This window comes from Neopsephotus bourkii, unplaced genomic scaffold (assembly GCF_033783945.1).
Source record: "Neopsephotus bourkii isolate Nb327-2 ecotype Australia unplaced genomic scaffold, CSIRO-AGI_Nbou_v1 NB_457, whole genome shotgun sequence".
Taxonomy (NCBI): domain Eukaryota; kingdom Metazoa; phylum Chordata; class Aves; order Psittaciformes; family Psittacidae; genus Neopsephotus; species Neopsephotus bourkii.
The window spans coordinates 230,443-256,500 of record NW_026900959.1 but is presented as its reverse complement, the minus strand read 5'-3'; the positions used below and the strand labels follow the sequence as shown (position 1 = coordinate 256,500).

The window sequence follows — 26,058 nt, the reverse complement described above, 5'->3', positions numbered from 1 at the left end:
CTCCGCACTTTTTTTTCCCTTCAGAAGAAGGCTGCAATGGAATAAATTGGAAAGTTTACTTCATGCAGCATGGAAATAAAAAAGCTCATTCAGAAAGTTAATGATTTATTTTATAGTTTCATTATCAGGGTCACATTACTCAATAGCATTTCAAACATGTCATTTGTACAAACTATGGTAATTAAAATTTATAACGTACTTCATCAGCGGCATATGAATCTTTTAGCCAGCACTCTGCTGTCATATAAACAGTGTAATTTCAGCTGCAATTCACCCTTTATTGGCTCTCATTTGTGATTTAACAGCCATCAATGACTGTGCTATAAAGAATAAATTAACCATCCGTAAACCTTATGATGACAGGGACAGTCAAACAGACTTAAACTGCCTCCACCAGACTCTGGTGAGCCAACAGGGATCAGACCCGGAGGTGCTGGTGCGAAGGCGCGATCGCTCTGTCACCAGGGTGCTGGGCACGATGCACACACTGCCAGGTCCACCATTCCCAAATGAAGCATGGCGTCATGGAATGGTTTGGGTGGAAAGGGACCTTAAAGCTCATCCAGCTCCAAGCACTGCCATGGCAGGGACCCCTTCCACTGGAGCAGCTTGCTCCAAGCCCCTGTGTCCAACCTGGCCTTGAGCACTGCAAGGGATGGGGCAGCCACAGCTCCTCTGGGCACCCTGTGCCAGCGCCTCAGCACCCTCACTGTAAAGAATTTCTCCCCTATATCTAATATGTGAATGGAGCTTCCTCTCAGCATTACCCAGAGGGCCCAGCTGGAGGATCCCTCCCCTCCTGCAAGCAGTTTCCCTCCTCCAAGGAGGAGTTTCAGCCACTAACAGCTTTCAAATCCCTTCTCTATCCCCCTCATTGCAGTACGGATCTAGGATGCATCCACAAGATCCCTGCCCTGCTGCATCCCTGCACCTCTCACTGCAACTCCATGACCCCTGCATCTTCCCCAGCCCTGAGGGCCACAAGATTCTTGTCCAGCACTGGTGGGACCTGAGGAAAGGCTGGAATTCAGCAGAGAGCTCCCTGGAGTGCATCACCTCTGTCCCCATGGCCAAACCCTGCCCGTTGCTCCTGGTGAGCTGCAGCCAGCCCAGTGTGGGCAGGGAGGAAAAGGGGCAGGCAGCACAAACCCAAACCCCGGTGCTTCCATCCAGGGCAAGCTGTATGGACCTGAGAGCAAAGCTGCAACGAGCCATTTCTTAATCAGGGGCTCCTTGCAGGCAACAATTATCCACCAGCTTAGTTGTGCCCATCTTCTGCAGAGGGAGCAATATGTTTTAATGGGATCCCTCCTATGCTTAGAGCTGACACTGTACAAAGCTAATAAATGATATGGATTGGATTTGTTACTGAGACATCTCCAAGGAGCCTGGGTCATACAGGCCAATAAAATTGGCCTCATAAATTTACCCTGACACACAGGATTACTCCAGCATTGCTGAGGTCACCTTCTCACGCTGATTTATTGCCAGCCCATGGGTTAATAATACTGTTTACGGGGTTGTTGTTTTCCCCTACACGTAGCAGATATTCATCAGCATGTCCGTGCCTTCTCGGCGCGGGGGAGACGGGGATGGGGATGTGGTGAGGAGGGTGAGCCTGATTTATGTTCTAGCCAAGAGTTTTTGTGTTTAAAAGAGCTTGTGACAGACCTCAGCAGGAGGAGGGAAACTTTTCCTTGCCCGAGTCCCGATGGAGAGGGGGTGGCACTGGAACTGTCTGCCCCACTAGCATGTGACAGGGCTAAACTTGTGTATTCCATGAAGGAAACATGGAAAAACACAGCCTGGAGAGCTGCCTTCGCTGCAGGCCGGTTCTCTCTGTTGGCAGTTCTGATTAGTGTTTGCTGGTGCTTAAAACCCTGCAGCAGGACTGACCTGTGTGCATTAAGAAGGTGGGACAGGGCTGTGTGTCTGATGTGTCCCTCTGTCCCTGCTCCAGCTCCACGAACAGCACCATGTGCTCACCATCCCTCCTCCAGACCCGGGGCAGCCAGCCCCGCTCCTGCTGCTTTGTGTTATTTTCATCCTGCCATAATCGGAGGGGACAGGTGAGATGTGCTTCAAAACACTGTAATCATATTTTAAATGGAAATGAAATGTGTGAATTAAATGTAAATTACGGCAGAATGGAAGGACAATCACTATTAGTTAAGGTCTGACACCTATTTTTGCAGACCTTTCCTAAATGCCACAACTTGTTTCTCCGCACTTGTGACGAGGACTTGTAATTCCATGGCAGCTGCTCCTGCAGCCGGGTGGATGGTGGGGACCGAGGGGGGCCCGTGTCTTTCAAATAGCAATGGACTGCTTGTTGGTTCTGGGGAATTAAGAAGCACCAATGATGTTTTCATTCGGGAGCTATGAAAATAAACCTTGGTGTTTTCCCCCTGAAAAGGTGAGGCCGTAATACAAAAGGACGTTTTTATAGAGCCAATTTATTTAAGGGTTCCCCCATTTGCTTTTATATTGGAAAAATATGTGCCCTGCCAATGAGCTGGAATTTCTTCTTTATCTTTAATCCCTCCCGTGCCTCCTCCGAGGCACCGGCTGCTCCTGTGGCCTCACCAGACCTCAAAGCCTCCCACTAAAGTCTCACTTCATGCCTCACCTTAGCAAGCATCCACAGCCCCTCTGCAGTCCCTGGTGTGTTAAACATGGTCCATGCAGACAGGCACACACAGCCCCTGCCCTGCGGATCCTGCACAGGAACGTCCCAGCCGAGGCTGGGTTATTAGGGAGTGTGACCAGCAGGTCAAAGGAGGTGATCCTGCCCCTTTAGTCTGATCTTGTGAGACCTCACTTGGAGCACTGTGTGCAGTTCTGGTGTCCTCAACATAAAAAGGACATGGATCTGTTGGAACAAGTCCAGAGGAGGCCACGAGGATGCTCAGGGGACTGGAGCACCTCCCATATGAAGATCGGCTGAGAAAGTTGGGGCTGTTCAGCCTGGAGAAGAGAAGGCTGTGTGGAGACCTCAGAGCAGCTTCCAGTGTCTGAAGGGGGCCTATAGGGATGCTGGGGAGGGACTCTTCATTAGGGACTGCAGTGGTAGGACAAGGGGTGATGGGTTAAAACTTAAACAGGGGAAGTTTAGATTGGATCTAAGGAGGAAATTCTTTCCTGTTAGGGTGTTGAGGCACTGGAATGGGTTGCCCAGGGAGGTTGTGAATGCTCCATCCCTGGCAGTGTTCAAGGCCAGGTTGGACGAGGCCTTGGGTAATATGGTTTAGAGCGAGGTGTCCCTGCCCATGGCAAGGGTGTTGGAACTTGATGATCTTAAGGTCCTTTCCAACCCTAACTATTCTATGATTACTGGGGATGGGAAGGTGAGTCGCAGGCGAGATGAGAAGTGACACTTTGGCTCTATGGCCCAGACGAGGGACAAGCTCCCTGTCTGGGAGAAGTGAACTCCAGTAATGAGACAACTTACGTGCAGTGAGCATGGGACCTAGTGGGGAAAAACCAGCGCTGAGCAGAGACTGGTGCCAGGTGGCTCCTGGGTGACATCTTTGTGATTCAGAGATTTCCTCCTGCGCCCCTTGTTCTGCCTGTCTGCCTGGAAAGAGAACACATTCACTGCTCTCATTACCAGAGGGAACTTTTCAGCTGGGGAAAAAAGAGGCTCCTTGTCCTGAGGAAGCTGAGAGCTAAGCACTGATTTAATCTGCTCTTAATACCTGGGGTTACATGGCAAATGGTTTGTTTTCAAGGCCCTGGAGAGTAAATAGTCAAATGCAAACTGATAGACCCTCAACATCCCATCACATTGCTCTGATGCATATGAGCTTAGGTGCTGAAACACTTCACACACTGCCTGAAGTGCCCCAACTCAGGGCAGCCCCAGTGGGGATGCAGCCAATGGACAGCAGCAGGGCTGGGAAAAGAATTCCTCATGTTTCCCTTCCCTGTTTTAAAACAGGATGTTTGGGCTGAATATCTTGCAGTATTGCACTATGGGAAGTGTGTCATCAAAGGCCAGGCTGGATGGGGCTTGGAGCAAGCTGCTCTAGTGGAAGGGGTCCCTGTCCATGGCAGGGGGTTGGAGCTGGAGGAGCTTTAAGGACCCTTCCAAGCCAAACCATTCTGGGGTTCTATGCTGGGATAATCCCAACATTTAGTTCTGGGTTCAATAGTTCTTACAGATACATATATATATAGAGTACACCGAAACAAAAAGCTTTATGAAATGGAAAAAACCCCTATGCCATTTAATTCCTCAAAGGTCAAACTGAAATGCTTTGGCCTTATCGAAATGATTTTCTCCTTTGATTTTTCTTTCCAAATGCAATTTCATCAAAATCAGTGCTTTTCCGCAAATGTTTCACCTTTGGTGAAATGGCATCTTCTGACAGAGAAGTGTTTTGGGGGGAGATTCCTGACCAGCTCTTTCTGGGAATGATCCACCAGCCATGGCTGGAAGGGCGGAGAGAGGGATCCCATCCGTGCCCAGCCATGAGCTCCTGCTCCAAGCAGGCCTTTCCAAACTGAGTTGCTTTGTCTGAAGACCAGATACCAGGAAACCATCATGAGGCCTCTCCTGCTGCCGTCCCACTGCTCAAAAGCTCAGCCTGTGCTGGAGCAAGGAGCTGGATCCCGTGGTCCATGGCACGGCACCGTGAGAACAGCCGTCTGACAGGGATGGGACGGAGGACGGGATGAAGGGGGAAATGTCTCTCATTCCTATCAGGTGATTCACTCCCTGGCTCGGTGCTGAATCCTCCCTCCTCCCGGAGTGAGAGCGCTGGGAGGCTCCAGAGCCTTCCTTCCTATTTTTACAGAGCTTGCAGCATTGTCAGGAAGGAAAGGGTACCATCTGGTTAGCCCTTGTTTACTGCACACCCTGCCAGTTTGAGCTTATTAATCATATTTACCCAAGTATCTTAATTACTCCCTGTCTAGCGACTTGCCTTGCACTCAGCTGTTGACCCGCTCCCCTCCCCTCTCCCTCACTCTTCCCCCCCCCATCCTTTCTTTTTAATCCCTTTCTATCATTAATCACAGGAGCAGCGTGGGCAGAGGAATCCACGGCTCGGCTCTCCCAGCGGATGGGCTGGAGCTCCTCCTGCCCACCTTCACAACGCACACACTGGGGTCAGAGCAGGCGGCACAAGGATGAGTCCTGCCCCGTTGTGGGGTGCCGGGGTCCCTGGCTGGAGCGTGCAGGAGGAGACACCATTAAAGATGGTAATTTGTTGATCCAAGGCTCTCCTGGCGCTCCTGGGCGAGAGTGGCACCGTTTTCTTTACGACCTCATAAAGTCACAGCCGAGAGGCCGATTTGGAAAACAAACTGCCTCAGGTTGACAGATAATTAGATACAGGGGACATATTATACGCCTTTGCGTATAAATGCGCTCCGAAGCACGTTGGTTCATCAGGAGTTTAGGCTATGGGAGAAGCAGGTACTGTCAGCACATCAGGATATATGTGCTGGTGCAGCCTTCAGACGACGGCTCCGTTTTACGGCCCTTTCAGCTCCTGTTTGCTGCTGTGTTGTGAGGATGGCTGCACTCTAGAGGCAAAGCTGCCCTGGTTTGGTTGGATTTGGTTTGGTGGGTTTTGGTTCGGTTTCGGAGATGTGGTTGGTTTGGATTGGGTTTGCTTTGGCTTGGTAGACTTGGTTCGTTTGGATTTGGTTTGGTTGGGTTTGGGCTTGGCAGGGTTTGGTTGGGTTGGATTTGGTTGGTTTGGATTTGGTTTGGCTTGGTTTCATTGGTTTGGCCTTGGTAGGGTTTGGTTTGGTTGGGTTGGATTTGGTTTGGTAGATTTGGCTGGTTTGGTTTGGTTTCATTGGTTTGGGCTTGGTAGGGTTTGGTTTGGTTGGATTTGGTTTGGTTTGGTTTAGTAGATTTGGCTGGTTTGGATTTGGTTTGGTTTCATTGGTTTGGGCTTGGTAGGGTTTGGTTGGGTTGGATTTGGTCGGTTTGGATTTGGTTTGGTTTGGTTTTGGTAGATTTGGCTGGTTTGGATTTGGTTTGGTTTCATTGGTTTGGGTCTGGTAGGGTTTGGTTTGGTTGGATTTGGTTGGTTGGGTTGGGTTTGGTGATTTCTACCCCAGCAACCTCCTGAGCTTCCTTCTTCCCACAAGACAGGGCTTGTGTTTCGCATCTCGATGTCACCGTCCTGTGCCTGCAGCAGGGAGGAGTGGCTGAATGGGCCTTCATTCCTATTATTGCTATTTTTGTGTCACTGTATCACAGCCAAACCTCACTCTTCCTGAGAGTGAGCCCACTGAGAACAGTGGAGCAATTCTGAGAATGACACAGGCCTTGTATTTATGGGGCAATTCAGCATCCTGCTCTCCCAGCCCCTGAACCACAAGGTTTCAGATATTAAAACCAAAACAAAACAGTTGGGTTTCTTTTATGCACTTCAGGATTTAAGGTGCCATCCAGCCATCTCGTCAAGCTCTCAGCGTTTGCTTTTCCAAAGGAAAGCCAAGATCCCTGTATGACCACGGCTCCTGCTGGGGGTATTTTCAGAGCATAACCCCAATTCTGCACCCATAGCTGCACACCCCTCTGCACACCTCTCAGTGAATCAGACCCACACCTAAGATAACCCCTCTTTCCCACATATCCCTCTATCTTGGGAATAAAGCAGAAAATATCAATTAAATGACCATATTTCCAAGGAAAGCTTCACTATCATTCCTTCTCCCCCAGAAAGGGAAAGTAAAAATGAGTGTGGGAAAGACAAAGCTGTCAGAAAGGAAAGAGAAAAAAAAAACCCCAACCCTAAACCCCCAGCATCCCCCATGGAAGGAGGTGACATAAGTAGAGATGTTGTCACTGAATGAGATCTTTTGTTAATGAAGATGCATTGATTTAAGGGTTGTCCAACCACATAGACCCCTCTTTCCTTTCCCTTTCCTGGCAAAATACAGCTCAGGGTGGTAGCAGCACATCTGCCTCCCTGCCTTTCATTGCCTCCTTCTTCACAGACCATGCTTCCACTTCTAGACTGAAAAGAAACCTGAGCAGTCCTGTGTAAGCAGCACATGGGCCAGCAAGGTTCCTCCAGACTGTTCTGCATGCCTTGTCCCATGGGCTGCTGCAGAGCCCTGGGTGTTGGTATTGGTTTGCCAGCCCCATCCCACCTTGCAACTGCCCCAGTTCCATGCTGGTGGGCATCAGCAAGTGAAAATCATTGCTTTTCTAACTGCACCCTTCAGGAAGGGAGGATTCTTCCCTGCTTGACATCTCCCTTTGCAGATTGGTGCCCCTGTTACTCGTGTGCCCTCAGCACTGGACATGGCTTTATCCTATTTCCATTGGAGACTGCTGCTGCTCCATCCTGCACTTCCCAAGGGAGTCTTCCAGGCTTTGCAGGTTTCCTTGCTGCCTCTTGTCATCACTTGAGCACCAGCGAGTCAGAAGGAGAGAGAGAGGGAGAGAAGGGAGAAAAAGTGCTGTGCTGTGTGGATTATTGTGTGTTTGTCATCTGGAATGGTGTAAGCTGTAGGTACAGCATCTCCCAGCGGTGATTTATGGCCGCTGTCAGGCAGCACCAGAGCTTTGTCTGCTGTAGCGTGGAGGATGAATGCGGGGCTGTCAGCCCGGGCAGGGCAGGCTCCCTCGCGCTCGGCTCCGCGCACTCGCTCCCCATTTCACGCCGCTGAACATAAACAATCTTTTGTAAACCTGACAGTCCCACTTGCTCCGTTGGAAACATCAAGCAGGGATGGATGGCTTGGCTTTCAGTACCCCATTTCCTCGGCTGTGCCGACAGCGCTCCGGGAAAACGGGGAAGGCGACAGCGCAGAGGGACCCCAAAAAGATGGAGGGAAGCGACGCATCTCACACAGCACATGTGTGCCAACGCCGGTCGTGACCACGCGTGCTCACCCACGCACGCTGCGTCGTGATTCACACATGGGTCTCCCACTGCAGTTTTGACATACCAATGTGCCCTTCAGTTAGAGCATCAGCGTGCTCCTGGAGCAGTGCATGTTTCCGACACAGAAGCAAGCAGGAAATCTCATGGAACACACTGGGACCACAGCACACCCGGTCATGGAGCAATGGGAAGTCTTACAAAAACTAATGCAGTTTGATTAACACTGTTAATTGTAATAACCCTGTATGTGCAACGTGCCCAAAGCTCTGTTCAAACCCAGCTTTTCCCAAAGCTAGAAGAGGGTGTTAAGAAACTAGAGTGAGAAGTAGGCAGAAAGGCAGAGGAAGAGCGAGCACCTCCAGCATGATCCAAGCACCAGGCTCCTGCCTACACCTTAACCCAGCGAGGACCAGGGCTACTGCTGCTGCAGGAAAGGTGGTTGCCCTGTGCCTGGTGCAAGCTACTCTTAACTAACAACATGGGTACAAGAAACTCTGGGCAAAGGAGCACTTAAGAGCAGGGACAGATGGAGTGTCCTGTCTGAAGTGCCAATGGGACATACGGAATCATTCAGCTTAGCCCCACTATTATGGGTACTGGTGAGTTTAGTGTAAAGCACCATGAATTTAAAACCTGTCAAGGGGCAGAATAAGTGCTGCTGGTCTTGTGGATGCTGTAAGAGGTGCAAGGAGCAAATTCCATCTTGGTTGTAGAGCCATTTACAGCTGCGACTTTGGGTGAGAGCAGCAGGCAAGGCCAGGCCAGTTTGTCCCTTTGACAGCGGGAACACCAAAGTGCTCTGAAGGGACATGAGAGGGGACAGGCCCCTGTCACAATCAGCCCTCTGGAAGGGGGCTCCTGGCTATTGCTGGAGGCTGGAACTGGCTGCAGGAGCTGAAGCCCAGACTCCTCTTGGATGATCTCATAGCAGCCTTCCAGTATTTGAAGGGGGCCTATAGGGATGCTGGGGATGGACTCTTCATTAGGGACTGTAGTGATAGGACAAGGGGTAATGGGTTAAAACTGAAACAGGTGAGGTTTAGATTGGATATAAGGAGGAAATTCTTTCCTGTTAGGGCGGTGAGGCACTGGAATGGGTTGCCCAGGGAGGTTGTGAATGCTCCATCCCCGGCAGTGTTCAAGGCCAGGTTGGACAGAGCCTTGGGTGAGATGGTTTAGTGTGAGGTGTCCCTGCCCATGGCAGGGGGGTTGGAACTGGATGATCTTAAGCCCCTTTCCAACCCTAACTATTCTATGATTCTATGATCTCCCCTCAGGTCCTCCCCCCCCCCATGTTCCTGGATACTGAAGGAAGAAAAACGCGTGACTACATTTTGGCTCCCTGGCCCAGCAGCGTGAAGGGCTGCAAACAGCAAGTGGGAAACCAGAGACTGTAGCACCACAGGACCTGCCAGAGGGCAACCACATCTCAGCTACAACATTCCTGACGTTAGGAACAACATCCGCCTTTCCCTACGGCTACCGCCTCCTCCTTACGGTGTGAGGAGAAAAAGCAAAGTGAGAGATGCTCCAGCCCCTTCGTGTCCCCAGCGCTCACTCTCCGGCATCACAACAGCTCAGCCCTGGGGCTGCCGGAGCCGTGCCGGGTGCTTTGCCATAGTGCAAGAACAGGAACAGCTGCAGCCTTCCTGGGAACATTCCTGTCCTGACGCGCTCCTTCCGTTCCCGGCTCTGGCGCTCTGTCCTCTCCAACCCTGCCCTGTGACTTTGAGATCGCCGGCCGAGGCGAGGGGGGGGGAAATAGCTTCCAAATAGTTTGGTGCTTTCTTTTCCAGATGGTTTGTGTTGGAAGCTCCTCCGTGGAAGCCTGAGCGCTGAGTCCTGAACATCTGCTGAGGAGCAGCGTGCTCTGTGGCACTGTGAAGAGGATGCTGGAAGGGCATGTCTGCAGAGGGTCCTGGTGGCAATGGGTGTCCCTGCATCCCGAGCTGCACGTCAGGTATGATTTGTGATGGGCTTTAGTGTGCGTCAAGGACACCCAGAGCTTAAGGACACACAGCTTTTAAAAGGATTTACATATGTCTGATGCACCAAGGGCATCTGCTCTGGAGCCAGGCTGAGAGAGCTGGGCTGGTCCAGCCTGGAGAAGAGAAGGCTCCACAGGGACCTTAGAGCAGCTCCCAGTGCCTAAAGGTATTGCCAGAGAAGCTGTGGCTGCCTCATCCCTGGCAGTGCTCAAGGCCAGGCTGGATGGAGCTTGGAGCACTCTGCTCTAGTGGAAGGTGCCCCTGCCCATGGCAGAGGGTTGGAACTGGGTGAGCTTTAAGGTCCCTTCCAACCCAAAGCAGTCTCTGATTCTATGATCTGAAGAAGTAAACAAGGTGGTGTCTTATCCTATGGCCTTTCCAATGCCTTTAACCACAATGATTTATACTGGTGAGCACGATCAAACAGGTATTGTAGTGACAGTGCTGCCTTCTTGCACTTGGCTGCTGAGAGTGGCCTGTTAAAGGCCGGGATGGTTGGAGCTGCCTTTGCTGGAGGCTGCAGGAACCACAGAAACTCTGAGTAACCAGTTCAAGGGATCAGTGACAGGAAAGGAAACTTTCCTGGCAGGGTGCTGTTTCACTCCGTCCGTTCAGAGGTGACTCGTTGTTGCCACGACCTCATGGAGAGTCTCTGTATTAGTGGAAGTGCTGCTGGGTTTGCTGGGGAGGAACCAAACCGGGCAGATGCGAGCCAGAAGTGACACCGAATCAGTCACTCACAAGGAAGAGTGATTGTGACAGCAGACGACACATTAACAAAAGGCTGGTGAAGCCTGAGGGATGCTCTGAGCGGTGCCTGGCTCCTGGGTTAGCTCTGGGTGAGTCACCAGCAGCTCCTGGGTTGATGCTCTCCTCCTGTATCCCTGTATGAGCCTCAGTGCCGAGCTGTGCCCTACTGCAAACCCCTGAGATCCAAAACATGTTTTAGCATTGCTCTGATTCTCCCTCTGTGCATTCTTCCCTCAAAAGCCCACAGTATTCCACAGCAACGGTCCCAAAACCTCGCAGAAAGCTCCTCCCTTCAGCTAATGTGATCCTGCACACGTGTATACATACAAGCCTACGTGTATGAACATACATGTCTGCTCTGAACATGAAGGAAAAGCAATACTGAGGTCCTGTGTAGAGCTTTGCAGAGAGAGACACATAAATGGCCAGGGCAGGTTGGACTGTTTCCTTTTCAGCTATGACCCAAGGATTTGGGTCCTTGAATTCCTGGATCCTTTGATCCAAGGATCCCTGGCAGTGCTCAAGGCCAGGCTGGATAGGGCTTGGAGCAAGCTGCTCTAGTGGAAGGTGTCCCTTCCCATGGCAGGGGGCTGGAACAGGATGAGCTTTAGGGTTTCTTCAACCCAAACCAGTCTGGGATGCTGTGATTTTAATAAGCATTTAATTCTAATGAACCTTCAGTGGTTACAAGGTTAGAACTTTAAATTCAGTTAACTGCAATTCCTATTGAGCTTTAATGCTACTTACCTGTGCTAGAGCTGCACCCATCCCAGCTGGCACCATCTCTCCCTATCCCACATGCGAGTGCACCCTTATTTCCATGGGGAGAATTGATTATGTTCTCCTGCAGCTGCACTTGCTGTAGATGGGAATTATGGATCCTTCCACACCTGTGAAAGAAACATTATCCTCAGCCTTCAAGGGTGAAACATCTTATATTTAGTTGGACTAAATAATGATTCTTCTCTATCCTTCATATCAGGATTTAAGAGCACCCTGGAGCTACAAAGTTTATTAGAACCCATAAGAAGAACTGTACCATAAACGGGACAACTGTGGCCATAAACCTGCACCTTGAAGTTGTAACAAATCCTGGGATGTTGAAGTAGGACACAGTCTTGTCTCAGTCAGCAGAAAGGAAAAGAAAAAAAGGGAAAGAAAGAAGAAATGCCAACTTAAGCAGAAAAGAGGCCTGGAAATATAGAGGAGAAGAAAGGGAACAATAATAATAATAAAGGAAAGCACGGTGCCTGCATAGTCCTCTCAGCAGGAGCCTTGGGATGGGTGCCTACATGATAAAGTGCAACTCAGATTAATGGGGAGGGAGAGAAAGGGGAGCCTGGAGGAGGAGAGGGAAGGCAAGGTGAAAGGAAGGAGGTGCTGGAGGGATTTACGAGCTGCTGATGCAGGGAGGGTCACTGGCAGCAGCGGTGATGGGTGGCTCAGGTGGCTGGGCAAGGGGAACACCACAAAAGCCACCCCTGTGTTGACTTGGGTGAGACCCAGTGCCAGGAAGGGGGATGAACAGCTCGAGGGGGTGAAATCCCTGAGACCTGGGCCACTGAGCCCAGGCCTCTGAGCAACACTGGCTCTGGGGGGAGGATGCGGTGTGAAACGGGCTCAGGGACCGCTCGTCCCCTCCAAGGGCACATCCCTCAGTTGCTCCACGTCTCTTCCCTGTTGGGTTCCCCCTCTCTTTAGCTGCTCTGCTTTGTTTCATTGTCACTTATTTAGCTCCCATTGGTAGCCAAAATCCTTTCAGCATCTCAACCTCCAAGCTCTCTCCTTTTCCACGCCAAGGCTGGGGTTTGAAGTGTTTTGGTTTGTACATTTTCTGCCTTCTGCAGCCATCGCAGATGCCTGGTGCTGGGATGCCAAAGGACTTCTGGGATTCCAGGCAATTTGGGCAGGCTCTGAGCCACCCTCCTTCATGCTGTGGAGGCTGCAGAAGCCAGTGAGAGCCCTGTCCCTCCCCTCCAGCCTTCACTCTTTTGTCACGTCAGGTTATTTTTGCTGCTCTTGAATAGATTAAATGACAGAGGTGGTTTTTCTTTTTAAGTAATTGAGTTTTATTTTGGAGAGGGAAAAACGGAGAGCTAAGTGGGAAAAGGAGGGAGATAGGAATAAACCACACATCTTTTTATATAGGATCCACAGTTAATTCTTAATTAGAACTGACAGATGCTTCTCCCATAATCCTATTCCCAACATGTTCTGTTTGCTTTGTTTGGCGCTGCATGATACATGGTGGCATCGTAATGACCTTTCGCAACTCCTCCTGGAAGTGTTATTGGCACTCCAATGATTTATTGCATGTTCCAGTTGATTACTGGGCCATTTGTCAACATTTTCCCCCCCCTCTCCATAAACCTGTCTCCTGTGTCACAGACATTCGCTCGCATGAAAATTTAAACAAATACAGTGTGGGGCTTGTAGGCAGCATCTGACTTTTGCTCCAGGCTTCCCAGAGCAAATCCATTGCAGCCTCAGTGAGGGTTTAAGCTTTGCAGGGCTCGAGGATGAGGTGCTCTGCTTGCAGGAGATGATGGGAGACCTGAGCATCGCTTCCAAAGCCTTATTTTAGAAAGCTATCTCCAGGTGATCCGTGCTAGTTACACAATTGTTTATTGGTGTTTTGGTACCACTTATGGGAATGGGGGGAAATCAGTCCTGGAATTAAACACCAAAATAATGAGCCTTAAAATGACTGCCTGAGGACAGCCTGTGTTCTCTCCTCCTATTGCTGCTGCAGGCAGAGAGGCACAGGGAAGAGGAGCAGGACAAGGGCTGGGGCTGCAGATGCAGAAGATCAGGGGCACATTTGGAATCACAGAGCAGGATGGAGCCTGGGAACACAACAGGCCTCATGAAGGAAGGGCCTTTTGGGGCAATTACAAAGCAGACACCACTCAATTCACCAACACTTTCCTGAGCAGACACTGGGACCTGGGTAGGGGGGGGAGTTATTCCTTAGACTGATGCAAATCCTGAGGATAAGACTGCAATTACTCCAAGGCCTGAAAAGGATCAGGTCCTTCTCATCCCCGTCCCCCTGGGCACCTAGAGATGGATGCCATGAACAGAAGCACCCAGAATCACCTGCCTGATTTAAAAACCTTGGTCCATAAGTAAACTGGATATAGTAGCTGTTAGAGTGGCCTGGAGCATCTGCACTGCATTTCGAGGAAGCTTTTCCAGGCACTCGTATAAATCCCGCTCTGCTGCAGGAAAGGAAAGGTATTGTTTCACTGCTGTGACATCAATGCAGGCCACATAAATTACTTTTTATTAAGTGTGCAGTGCCCTGTAAAAATACACACACAATCCAGGGATACTGCAGAGCGAATGCAGCAGCACAGCCAGCCTTCAGCAGGCTTTTCCATCCAGAAGAGGCTGGGATGAGAAAGGAAACTCGTTGGGGTGGGGAGAGGGGTGGCTGGGGCTTTTTCCAATTCCAGCTCGGATCAGCATGTAATGTATGGCTTAATTTCCTCTCAAATTAGACACTTGATAAAAAAAGTTATTATATCTGTCAAGTTGCCAGTGCTTTTTATGAGCGTGATAAACTAAGAACCACTGCTTTACAAACCTTGATAGGATGTTTCAGTACCTGGAAAACAATTTTATTGCAGCCTGGACTACTAACAAATTGCAAATACTGATTAAGCCATAAAGTTACAACAACATTAAAAAATAATGAGAGGTTATTGCACAAGGGGAAGGCTCTTAAGCAGCGGATGCAGCCGCCAGGTTTCCATTGTGCAGGGTAACAGCCCGACCTGCAAAGTGCATTTCTCCAGGAGAGCTCACGCATTGGAGGGTGCCAGACTGGGTGCAGGGACCCTGTTACACACCTTAATATCTGTGCTCTGTGGTTTTCCAACCAGGGAGATCTGAATCATAGAATCCCAGCCTGGTTTGTGCTGGAAGGGAGCTTAAAGCTCATCCAGTTCCAACCCCCTGCCACGGGCAGGGACACCTTCCACTAGAGCAGCTTGCTCCAAGCCCTGTCTAAATCCCAGTCTCCCCTCGGGCAGGTTCAAGCCATTCCCCTTGGCCTGTCCCTACAGGCCCTTGTCCAAAGCCCCTCTCCAGGTTTCTTGCAGCCCCTTTAGGCACTGGAGCTGCTCTAAGGTCTGCCTGAGCTGTGAAGGCCCAGCAGAGCATCCCTAAGCATACCAGCACCCACATGCACCAGCACTAAGATACTCCTCTCAATCCAAATCAGCTTCGAGTAGGACTAGAGTGTATGAATATCAAAAGACCCAGCTCCTAGATCTCCAAAACCTCAGTTTCCACACTGTAACATTAACATCACAGCACTACGTCACAGTGAGGACAGGCAGAGGCAGTGCCAAGGGCTTGGGGTCTATGAGACCCTGCTCGATCTGTGCTGGCAGATGGATGGACGCACTCACTTTCCCAATTGGAACTGAAATACCAGGGCATGGTGTGATGTAAGAGTTACTGAGTGCACCCATTGCTCACCAGCACTCAGGTGAGGAGGGACCTCTGCCATCAGACCCTCCCTAGCACATCCCACCCCATCTCCTGCTGCCTCTGACCCCTCGTTGCTCAGCTCTGCAAACACAAGCATGTTTGAACACAGCTTTAGTAATGACTGTTTGGACACTGCCAAAACCTCCCGGGGAGCCGGAGAGAAATTCCTTCTGGGAAGCACCGCTTGCATTGAGCCCTGTGCAGGGCTGGCGGGGTTTAGCAGGCAAAGCACACTCTGGGGTTGGGTCGGGCTGTCAAAGGCCATCAAACCTGAGGGAGGTTCAAATGACAGGATTTAATCTCATTTCCTTTTGCCCCATGCAGTTTTAATGATGGCAGATTGTGCTGGTGGCTCTCCCCATCCCTGCCAGCGCTGAGGCTGGGACGTGAATCTCCTCACACTATGGCTCTCATGTTAAAACCCTGGGCACAAGCTCCCTGTGCCCTTGCAGTAATTAAAGAACCCAAGCTGCAGATGGAACTTCAAAGTCAGTGCAATATCTGCCTATGAAGTCTGTGAAGCACTTTGGGGCCTCTGTGGATGTCCCACATGGGGAGGTTCTATTGGCACTTCTTTAGCCTAGCACTGAGCTGGCCCAACCCCTCAGTGATGATTAATTTAACCCTCTGCCTTTCTCCTTTTTAACCGTATTGAGTTAACCTTTGAAGGTCCATTGATCTCAGTGATTTATTGGGCATGATGAAGAGCCTTTCATGCAATCCTGTTTCTCAGCCCATGGGTTCCCCAGGAGCATGGGCCTTCACTGCTGTCTTTCCACCTTCACATTTCAAGTGTATCACTGGTGATTCTAATCACATGAAAACGCTTTTGATCTCGGGTTAATGACATGATGAAATCCTGGGCAGAAGGGACAGCAGGAGGACAACACAGATCACCCCTCAGCTCTCGCACTTTATCCACCCTCCTAAAGCAGAACTTCCAAAACAAGGTATTTCCATGCTGGGCAGTGCAAGCCCACAGCTCTCCCATCCCCAATCCTTGCTCCGAGGCACACCATCCATGCACCAGCACTTGTACAAGGATTGACACAAGCCACTTCACAAGTACCTGAAGAAGAGCAGCAGGAAAGGGGCTGTGAATGCAGCAGCATCAGAAACTCACTCGAAACTCAAGCTAACATTCACATTTCTTCTCTTCCCCACCATCTGCTGAGCTCTCTGTGCTATGCAGGTGCTTTCAGAGTCCCAAAGTCTTTGAGTCTGCAAGACCAGCTCAGCTGGGACTTCACACCTGGCAGATCCTCTTAATGGCATTTCTGCCCTGGAGCAGCCCAAGGGCCTCGGGGTCCTTGTCCTTGCTTTCTGCTCCTCAACAGCAAACTTTGGCAGCACCTCTCCCTCCCTACCCCCTCTGGTTAAGGCCGTGCTTTAACTGCTGCATTACTGCATCCTGAGCTAATGATGCTGCAATTCAAAACATGGAGGGTTATTGCCAAGAAGGTGGATGCCTGAAGTTGATTAAAAAACACTTGCTGAGGAACATAACTTAATGATGGAGGTCACAGGGAGGAAGATGGAAATGAAAGTGAGAAAATATCCCCTGCTCAGGCAAGATGGTCCTGTGGAGAGGGTGCAGTGGCCCTGAAAGGGGGCCTACTCCTTCCTCCTTGATCTGAGCTGCAAAAAGAGCCCCTTTGTCTCTCCAAGATCTTTCCATCTGACCCACCTAGAAGGAAAATTAAACTTACTAAGCTTACTGTAATAAAGAAATGGCCTTCAGCACTGGAGAGGAAAGGTCTGGGTGGCAGCGGAAAGCAGAGATCAGTGTCAGGAGCTGCATGTCCTGGGTGCAGAGCAGAGATGCTCGCAATGACCCTGCAAACAGACTTACTCCATGATGCTGTCCAAGCTAGTAAGTGCTCTCTGCTAACAGAGCTCATTAGCTGAGATGCAGCCCTGCACAGATGCAGCTACACTGGTGCTGATGCTGCCCACATTGAGCCTGTGTCCTGCATGTCCCTTATCTTGTAAGGAGCCCAAAGACTGCTGCAGCAAGGCGGAGAGAGGGTCCTTCGCTGTCCAACCCAGATGAAGGAGCTTGCAGTAAATCCCCAGGGCCATGCAGGGCTCCTCTCTGAGCTGTGTCACCCCCAATGACACACACTGCCTGGCAAGTGGCACCTCGAAACCTGGAGCCAGGGAACCATCTGGGAACTCGGCGCATCTCCCGCTCCGGCGTCTCGCACGTCCCTGAAGGTGAGCACTCCCAGGGGAGGACGTGCTGCTTAGGAGCCTGAGCTGGAAGTGTTTTCTTATGCACACACAGAAGTGGCATTTTGCTAGATGTAGGGAAGTAGGCAAGGCGTATTTGTCTGCGGAGGCTTTGCACCTTCGGCAATTATGTCTGCAGTCTGGAAAACAACAGCAGCGGGGTTGCATCGGGGAGGGGAGGGAATTCTATCATGTCAGAATAATGAGATCTGTGATTTCAGCACTTACTGGGTCAGAGACACACACAGTGTGTTATCTGTAATGCTTTCCTCTGACATTCAGGGAAATTGCATTTATGCAGAGGACAGGAGGCACTGAAGCACGGTGCTTCTGTGGGATGCTCTGCTTGGGGGCTCACCTGCCCCACGCCTGTGGGGTTCCTGGATTCCCAGGGTGTGAGGAGCAGCCCTTGTGCTCCATCTGCTTCACACCCTCGCTGGGACACAGCTGGCACGTTCTGGATGGATCCCAGGAAACTGGGGTCTGTTTCTGCCTTCCTCACCCCGTTAGGGTGGCTCGGATGAGTTTCAGATCTAAACCCTTCAGGCCAGTAGCCCCACAGCAGCGACAAGAAGCGATGGATTATCCCATCATCTCCCATGGGTTTAGGTTTAACCCTGCTGGAAGTGAAGGAGGACATGAGGAACACAGGACGAGGAGGCAGGATGCATCAGGGATGACACTGCCCCAGGTATGGACCTGCTGTCAATCCCAGCTAAGTGGCACATGGCTTGGGAGAGGGTTAATGGTCCAAGGAGCTCATCCCCACTCCCGGCTTTTAACAGCCTCTGACTTTGGCACCATGGTCTAGATCCTCCCTCAAGACAAGAGCCCTGTCTGAGTATAGGGAGGCTAAACACACACTGGAGTACAAAGTGGAGCAGGTTGGCCTGGGGCTGGTTTCTCAAGGAGACAAACCAGAGTTTTCTCATCATCTGGAAAACACTCCATAGGCATTTTTGGAGCTTTAGAGAAGCAACTTAAAACCAGAGGAATTCCTTCTCCCTTTAGGAACCCAGAGGAGGGAAACTCAAAATATTTTGCTTTCCCACTTAAAATCCATGGCTTTTCCTCCAAACCAGCTTATTTTCCAGCAGAAATAAGAGTTTTCTGACAAAAAACCCCACTATTTTCTCATAGAAGACAACTGACCTTCCACACCAGAACTGAACCCACTGGCTGCTTGGAGGGAGCTCTGCCCTGGCTGTGCTAGCAACATCAGAGGAGGGTTTTCAGACCCCAGGACTGCTCCCACAGCCCCTGGTGCTGGCCAAAACATCAGTCAGTCTTTATCAATAAACCCCATCATTTCCCTCTAATGAGCTGAGCCCTCAAATGATGCGAGGCTTGGACTAGAAGCTGAAGAATAATTAACAGTGGAACTGGTGTTTTGCTCCTTATGACTTCTCCTTCCTAATTCTCCTCATCCGGGGGTTTTATTACAGCTTTTGCCTCTTGTTCCTCCCCCTCTTTTTCCAGAGGAGGATGAAAGCCATGTCTAGATTACAAAGATGCTGTTTTCCAGCTGTTTTAAGACAGGCTGAAGCCCAGGCCTGCGCCAATACCCGGGATCAAACCTCCCACTGTGGGAGAGGGAGTTCCAGCCCAAGGCCAGCTCTGAATATTGCCAATAGCTCCTATATTTACAGTTTTCCTTGAGGGCTTTCATTACAGGCCACAGAGCTTTCACAGTCAGGATCTGGAGTTTGTCTTGGACCTGATGTGCAGAAGTGTGGGGCTGCCTCCACGGGCCAGCGTTTCTGGACAGTTCCTGTAAGACACAGCAAAAGGAGGAAGAGGAAAGAGGAGGAAAAATGCTCTGAAGTGAACCTTCACAAGGGACTGCCACAAGGTGATGCCCCATGACGGTGGAGCCGCCTCCCAGCCCTGCCCAGTGACTGGTGGATCTCCAGAGCTGAGGTCAGGCCCTTGCTGCATATAAAGGATGGCTGCCCAGAGAAGCTGTGGCTGCCCCATCCCTGGCAGTGTTCAAGGCCAGGTTGGACACAGGGGCTTGGAGCAAGCTGCTCCAGTGGAAGGGGTCCCTGCCCATGGCAAGGGTTGGGGCTGGATGAGCTTTAAGGTCCCTTTAACCCAAACCATTCCAGGACTTCATGAAATCCCCAACAATACAAACCCCCCCCGATGGCAAGATGTTTCACTGCACTGAAAAGACCTCAAAGGAAGGAAGATGACTTTCCTGCCTGCATGGCACTGTGGGGCACATCAACCCTGCCCCAACCTCACTGATACCCACAGAAGAGCAGGGCAGTGGCTCTGCTCCCTCCAGGAGCTGCACAAACCGTGCTTTCTGGCCATACCCAAGAGCAGGTCCCTGCTTTTTGTCTCTGATAGACTCAACTAATGACGGTGTGAAACGCTCTCGCTCGTCCGGCTGCTGATCTTTTGGGCAATTATTTGGAAGTAATGAAAGTGAATGCATGACATTTAAAAAAGAAACTCCGCTGTCAGCAGGAAAGCTGCCACATTCCTCCTGCACCTCCGAGAATACGCTTAGCTTGAAATAATGTTCATTTTAGCCCAGTTGTAAATTACAAGTGTGCGAGGGTCTTGGGGGATTTATTACCATTTGGAAAGAGGTTACAGGCCTTGCGCTGGTGCTGCTGCATCTGGTGCATGCTACAGAGCAACCACAGAGCAAAACTTGGAGGCAAAAGAAAGCACCTTTTATAGCTCATCTCTGGTGGCTTGTATTGCTAACATTACACATGAACCCCCCCCTCCCCAACCCCAGCAGTAAAGAGGAAGGATTGCAAAATCCCTTTTCCCACTTGCTGGCTGTAATTGATCCAGTGCTGTTAATAACCAAGGACCAAACCTCACTGGGCTCCGGGCATGGAGCGTGGCCACCGGTCCCTGCGCCAGGGCTGCGGGGCTCCGGCCCCTCTGGGATGCTGCTTTAATTTGCTCAGGTTTATGTTCTCTTTTTTTCATTGCAGGTGTTTCATAAAAATGCAGCCATGGAGCTGGCAGGAAGCAATAAGCTTCAGCTTCCTCTGCATGAACCAAAGGGATTTCTTCCTCCCTTCTGGCAAGGATGGAGTTGTGCTAATGTAAGATTAATGCTCTTCACTCCTGACCCCGCTGTCTGCAGCGTGTAGATGCTGACGGGTCACCTTTAGTCCATGCCATTAGTGATTAATTAATCGCAGTGTTTACTGGATCCATCCCTTTCAGTGAGGATTTCTGCACTAACGCTGTTTTGATTCCTTTTGCTCCCTCCCTTTTCCACGCTGTTCCAGATGAGGCTGTTCAATGCGTTCCCTTTGATATCCCAAAGCAGGACTTTGCTCCCGGTTCCCTTCTGCATGCCCCTGGAATGTGCCAGGAACGAGTGAGTACCAGGAACACAACCGCAGGTCTGCAGGGACAGCCAGAAGAAAGAGGCAGTGAAGAGAAGGAGGCTTTTAAGCCTACATCAGAATATAAGAGACAAGGAAATGGATGTCATCTCAGCTGGATGCACATATTCCTTGCAAGCTCCTCTGCCAGTTAATATAAGAGAGATTGATTGTCCAGCTTTTAACCAAACACGTTTTTCCCTGAAAAGGTGGGTTGTAAACTGAGCAGTGCTCATGGGGGAGCTCTGGAATAAAGTGACTTTAAGGTACATGTGGGGAGGGGGACAGCATGGATGCTGGGGCCACGATGGGTTAAGCAGCATGGTAGGGTTGCCCTAGAAGAGCAAACCAGAGGGCTGTGGAGCCAGCTCAGCAGCCAGGAAGTGTCTGAGTGCAGTGGCCATGGAGGCTGGGAGATGCTGCCGAAGCACCTCACGCTGAGCAGCAGCAGCAGGGTTAGGTACAAACACCCTCCACACTGTGCAGAACAAGCCCCACCAGCCGTGCTGGCCGCAGGTGGGAGGCCAAGGCGGGTGGCTTGGCACCCACGGAGCATCCATCTCCGGCAGAGCTGCAGCTCCCCAAGAGTTTCCCAGTGCAGGGATGGGATTTTCTTAGATCATGAGCTCTCCCTCCCCATCTGTTTATCTCCGTGAATGCCATTAATCATGTTGTGTGCCTGGACAGTTTATAACACCACATCCATCCTCTAAGAGCTGTTATCGTACACCCTGAAGATCTCGCAGATAAATAGCCAGGTCAGCTGCAGCTGTTCCAATATCCTGAAGAAATCAGATTTATCATTTTAGATTAAAAAAAAGCCCCACACAAGCACATGGACCAGAAGTACCCCCCCCTCCCAAGCCCACAGCAGGCTGGCTGGGGCGCTGTGTTTCTTGGCCTTCCACAAGTCCTGCTGCTGCTGCCTTCCATCTGCAGCCCAGTGATAAATGGCTGCAGGGTGCCAGGTACAGTTCAATGTTGAAAAATCCCAATATGTGACTTAGGCATCTCATTGCAAGTCATTAATCTAAAAGGAGGCCGGTGCCAGGACAAGGCTCTCACTCACTCCATCGTCATCTGGACCTGCTCGGCACAGCGGCTGCCAGAGGCAGGGAAGGAGGGAAGGGAAGGCCCCTGCCATTTTCCACTCACATGAGAAGTGCTCTCCAAGCCATTAACCCCCTCTGCAGCCCTGGCCAGCTCACATGGGGCTATTCCATCTGAGAGGATGCTTGAGCATCACCTCCAGAGAGGCGGCCACTGCTCAGCCTGTCCCCCCCAGCCTTGTTAACCCTTTAATCCACATGGAAAGGCCACCTTCATGGCACACAGCAAGGCTGCCACAGCTCCCTGGAGCAGCACCTTGCCCCATACTGTGACCTGGGGGTCCTAGGCAGGAGAAGCTGGAGCCCACGTCCTTAAGGATGATGCTCCTGCTGCCTGGTGGCCCCATCCTGCTCCCTTCTGCACCAGTCACACCCCGAGCCCCGTGCCTGGTGCCAAATTGAGTTGTAGCCGTGAATTATTTAGAAGCATCAGTGGAATATTGTTGTATCAGTAACGCAGACTATCAGTTTGTGGCCTTGGGGCTGCCTCAGTTACACACTCCATCACTATTTTCTCTCATGAATAATGTAGGAGTGGAATTACTCTGCATGTAGAGAATTCATACCCTGAGAAAACAAGGTTGCTCCAAAATTAATTTTCCGTACTAAAAGAGCGACAGAAAATCAATTAATCGCATATTATTCTATACGGAGACAGAGTAAGGGAAACAGCGAGAATGGCTGTAGCTATACATCAGCAACTGCTGTATTGGCAGAGTGCTTTGCAGGGCTGTGAGTTACAGCCAGCTACAAAGAAGGTAAATATATTCTACCCAAGAGAGCCCTGGAACATCAGGCTCTGGAGCTCTCATCACAGCCACATGGGCGCTTCCCGAGGACAAGCAGAGCTCAATGCTTCATTCTGCTCCCAGCTCCCTCCTTTGTCTGCCACAAGCGGGCTCAGGCTCTTCCTGAGGCAGCGCTCAGGTAAAAGCTGGTTTTCCAGAGGTGTCCAGCCCTGAGGATGCAGCCTCTGCAAGCCAGGCCCTGCTGCTGGCTGGATGAGGTCCCCGGGATGCGGTCCTGCTGCTGGCTGGATGAGGTCTCCTGGATGCGGTCCTGCTGTGGCTCGGGTAGGGACATGGACATTTACCTCTTCAGGAACACAAGCAGGAGCTTAGAAATCTCATCTGAGGAAAGTCCCTGCTTCTACATCATCGAGCTGGAAACCAGGGGAAGGGAGCTGCTCTGTTAAAGAGCCCAGCATGGTCCCAAGCAGGACATCCCATGGTCAACACTACCCGCCTAGGAGCTCTGTTCCTGCCTCCAGCACCAATTCACCACACAGCTCGTGTCAACACTGCTTCATCTTTATCTGTTTAACACCAACAGTACCCAGCCGGTGTAGAGCAGAGCTGGGAGACTTAATTAATATTTCAAATTGCTTTGAGCCTCACAGCAGAGCAAAGCATCGTTACTTAAAGTATTCCTCAAGAGGAGTGAATGCTGTAAAGCTGAGGTGGAATCAGGCACAGATCTAGAGCTGAGACAGATCGGTGCAAGCAGCTGGGCAGGAGGCAGAGAAGACAGTGTCTACCCCTTCCAAGACAGTGTCCACCCCTTCCAAGACAGTGTCTATCCCTTCCAAGACAGTGTCCACCCCTTCCAAGACAGTGTCTACCCCTTCTCGTGGCACAGCACTGCATCCCACCACCCCCAGCAGCATCCCATGTGCATTCCAGGGAGTTTGCTCCCACCAGATGAGTGGAAGTTGCTCTGCTGAGTTTGACTTTCTTCTTCGAGACATGCCCATGGGTCAGCCATGGAAACACCTGCAGAAAGGCTGTAACAATACTGTGGCCTGCACCTCTTCCATTCCCTAGTTAGTTTTGATTAATAACACTCATTGATCTAACAAATGGCATCATAATTAAGGGATGAGGAATTAGGAACTGGTCAGACATCGATAGCATCCTCAGGAATAAAACTCAAAAAGAAACTAATCTATAATGAAGACTGGCTCCTCATTGCAGCTTATTATTTTTCCCTAAGCACTCGATTCTTCTGTCATCTCCTAGAATTGGGAAGTTCACATTGTGGAGATCCTTTTTCCAGCAAGGAAAACAGCAGCTTTCAAAGTGTTCACCATAACAACTCCAATGGCATTTACACGTTGCAGTCTTGGGGTTTATCACTGGGTTATTACCGGTGTGGTTTCTACACTGGATTTAAAGGGGTTTTTATCTCTCTTAGCACTATTAACAGGAAAACATGGAAGAAACAATCCTCTGTACCTCTACCCACATGTCCTTTACCAGCTCTAGATGCAGCAGAGGTCATCAGCAAGATGAAGCTGCTGGGTGAAACCTCACAGAGGCATCACAAGAATCATTCTCCTTTCTCTGAAATGGACAAAAGGGTTTTCCCTCCATCTCTCCCAATCCAACACATCAACAAGGATGAAAAGAAACGTGTATTTCGTGTGTTGGCCCAGCAACCGCACTCTCTGGCCTCGGTATCCTCTATAACCCACGTCTCTGCTCCTCACAGCACTGCATTTTTGCCTACCCGAGGGGACAAAAGAAGCCTTTTTGCTTTCAAGAGTAGCTGCAGATATGCGCATGCATGTACGTGTGAGTGTACACGCCTGTGTTCGTGTGTGCTACCATGAGACAGCAACACGGGAGTTTACTCCATGCCTGCACGAGAAAGCAAAGAGGCTTCATGTATGCACGTACAAAGACACAAATCACCCACTGACAAGCGAAACTGAGCACTTGCAAATGCCTCTCCAGGCCCCTTTCATGCTCACAAGCCAACGGGCCCTTGCTCCCTCCCTGAGTGATTTACCTTCTGCTCTGTAGAGGCAGAAAGTTTCCCCACGCAGGGCCCAGGCAAGCAGAGAAGCATCTCCATGGGTATGGAAGTGTTTAAGAAGTGTCTGCGAATCCCCCAGCCGGAGCAGACATGAAAGGGAAGATGCTGTGTGTGATTTATTGCGTGCTGAGCAATCTGACAGTCGTTCTGTTTGAAACCGCTGTCCTCTGGCTTCATCCCGATGAGGGGAGGGCTCAGATTGATGCTGGGGGAGGAGGAGATGGATGGCGATGGGAATGCCTGGTCCCCTCCCACCCCCTGCCAGATGTGGAGAGGGGAGGATCTGCTCCAGAGGGTGCACTTGGATCCCAAGCCCTCTATCCACAGATGTTTATTGACTTATACATCCAGTCTTTCAAGAAGTTCATTAGGAAGCAGACCCATGGAGGTTGCTCTTCCCTCCCCAGCATAGCTGGCCACGCTCCCCAGCATGGGGAAAACAGCTTTTGCCCTGTGATGGTCAAAAGGACATATGGGCTCTCACGGCTTAACCATGAACAAAGAAGAAGGTATCAGCATTGCTCACTTGCTTTTCCAGCCCTGATCTACTGTAAGGATAAGCCTTGCCTCCCTGTGAGTCCCAGCAGCAGCACAGCAGAGGGGAGCTGAGGGGCATCAGCTCCCTTTGCCCACTGCATCATCCCTTGTCCCCGCAACTGGGCAGTGCCTTAAAACCATGCGAAACAAGAAGAGCCTTTCTGCTGCTGCTTTCTTTGGCTTTTGGGACTCGTAACTTCCCTTCAAGTGTGAAGGATGGAAACTTCCTCACACGCAGAGAAAAGAGGTCAGGTTTTTAGGCAACAGCAGGACTCCGGGAGCTGAGATTTTTAATGATGACAATTTGCTTGAAATCTGGTTTGTGGGAACTGTTCTCTGTGTGTCCAGCAGCACCCACCACCAGCAGCATCCCACCACCTCACTAGAGCACTGTGCTGTGCCCTAGCCCAACAGGGGCCTTTGCTGGAGAGCCAAATCACACTTTGTCACCGTTCCTCAGGTATTGATATAGACACTTCAAACACTGCCTTATTCTGTCCACCCCTTTAGACTAAATCTGCCTTGGAAAACAAATGACCCTATTGGGCTCAAAATGCTCCCGCAGCTGACTCCATAATGAGCTGTTTATTATAGTTCCCATAAGTGAAATCCATTAAGTCTGACAGAAATGCAGCTACAGTTTACATTCAGCATCCGTGTGAGGGGAGTTTTGGGTCTGAATTAAGTTTGCCCCTTCCCTCCTCCACCCCAGCAAAGCCGTACATGATACTGAAATGAATTTTCCATCATTATTTTCCACAAGGATAAAGGCTGAGCTTTACTGGGCCTGGATGATTTGGCAAGTTGTCCAACCTGTCTGCTATGAGTCTACATTCTCTCCCTTCCAGTATCAGCTTTCAGTCCTGAACACTTAAAAGGAAGGAAGGTGGTTTAGGGATGACAC

General features: G+C 50.5%; 1 long non-coding RNA gene across 1 annotated transcript in view; it reads right to left on the bottom strand.

Moving 5' to 3' along the window:
- Nucleotides 1-3,364: 3,364 nt before the first annotated feature.
- LOC133210352 (uncharacterized) overlaps nt 3,365-26,058 on the bottom strand; it is a 95,317-nt gene continuing 72,623 nt past the window's right edge. Inside the window, exons 3-4 of the long non-coding RNA XR_009724926.1 lie at nt 11,345-11,487; nt 3,365-3,577 (exon numbers count right to left, since the gene is read on the bottom strand). This is a non-coding gene — a long non-coding RNA (uncharacterized LOC133210352). The remainder of the gene's footprint in view (nt 3,578-11,344; nt 11,488-26,058) is intronic.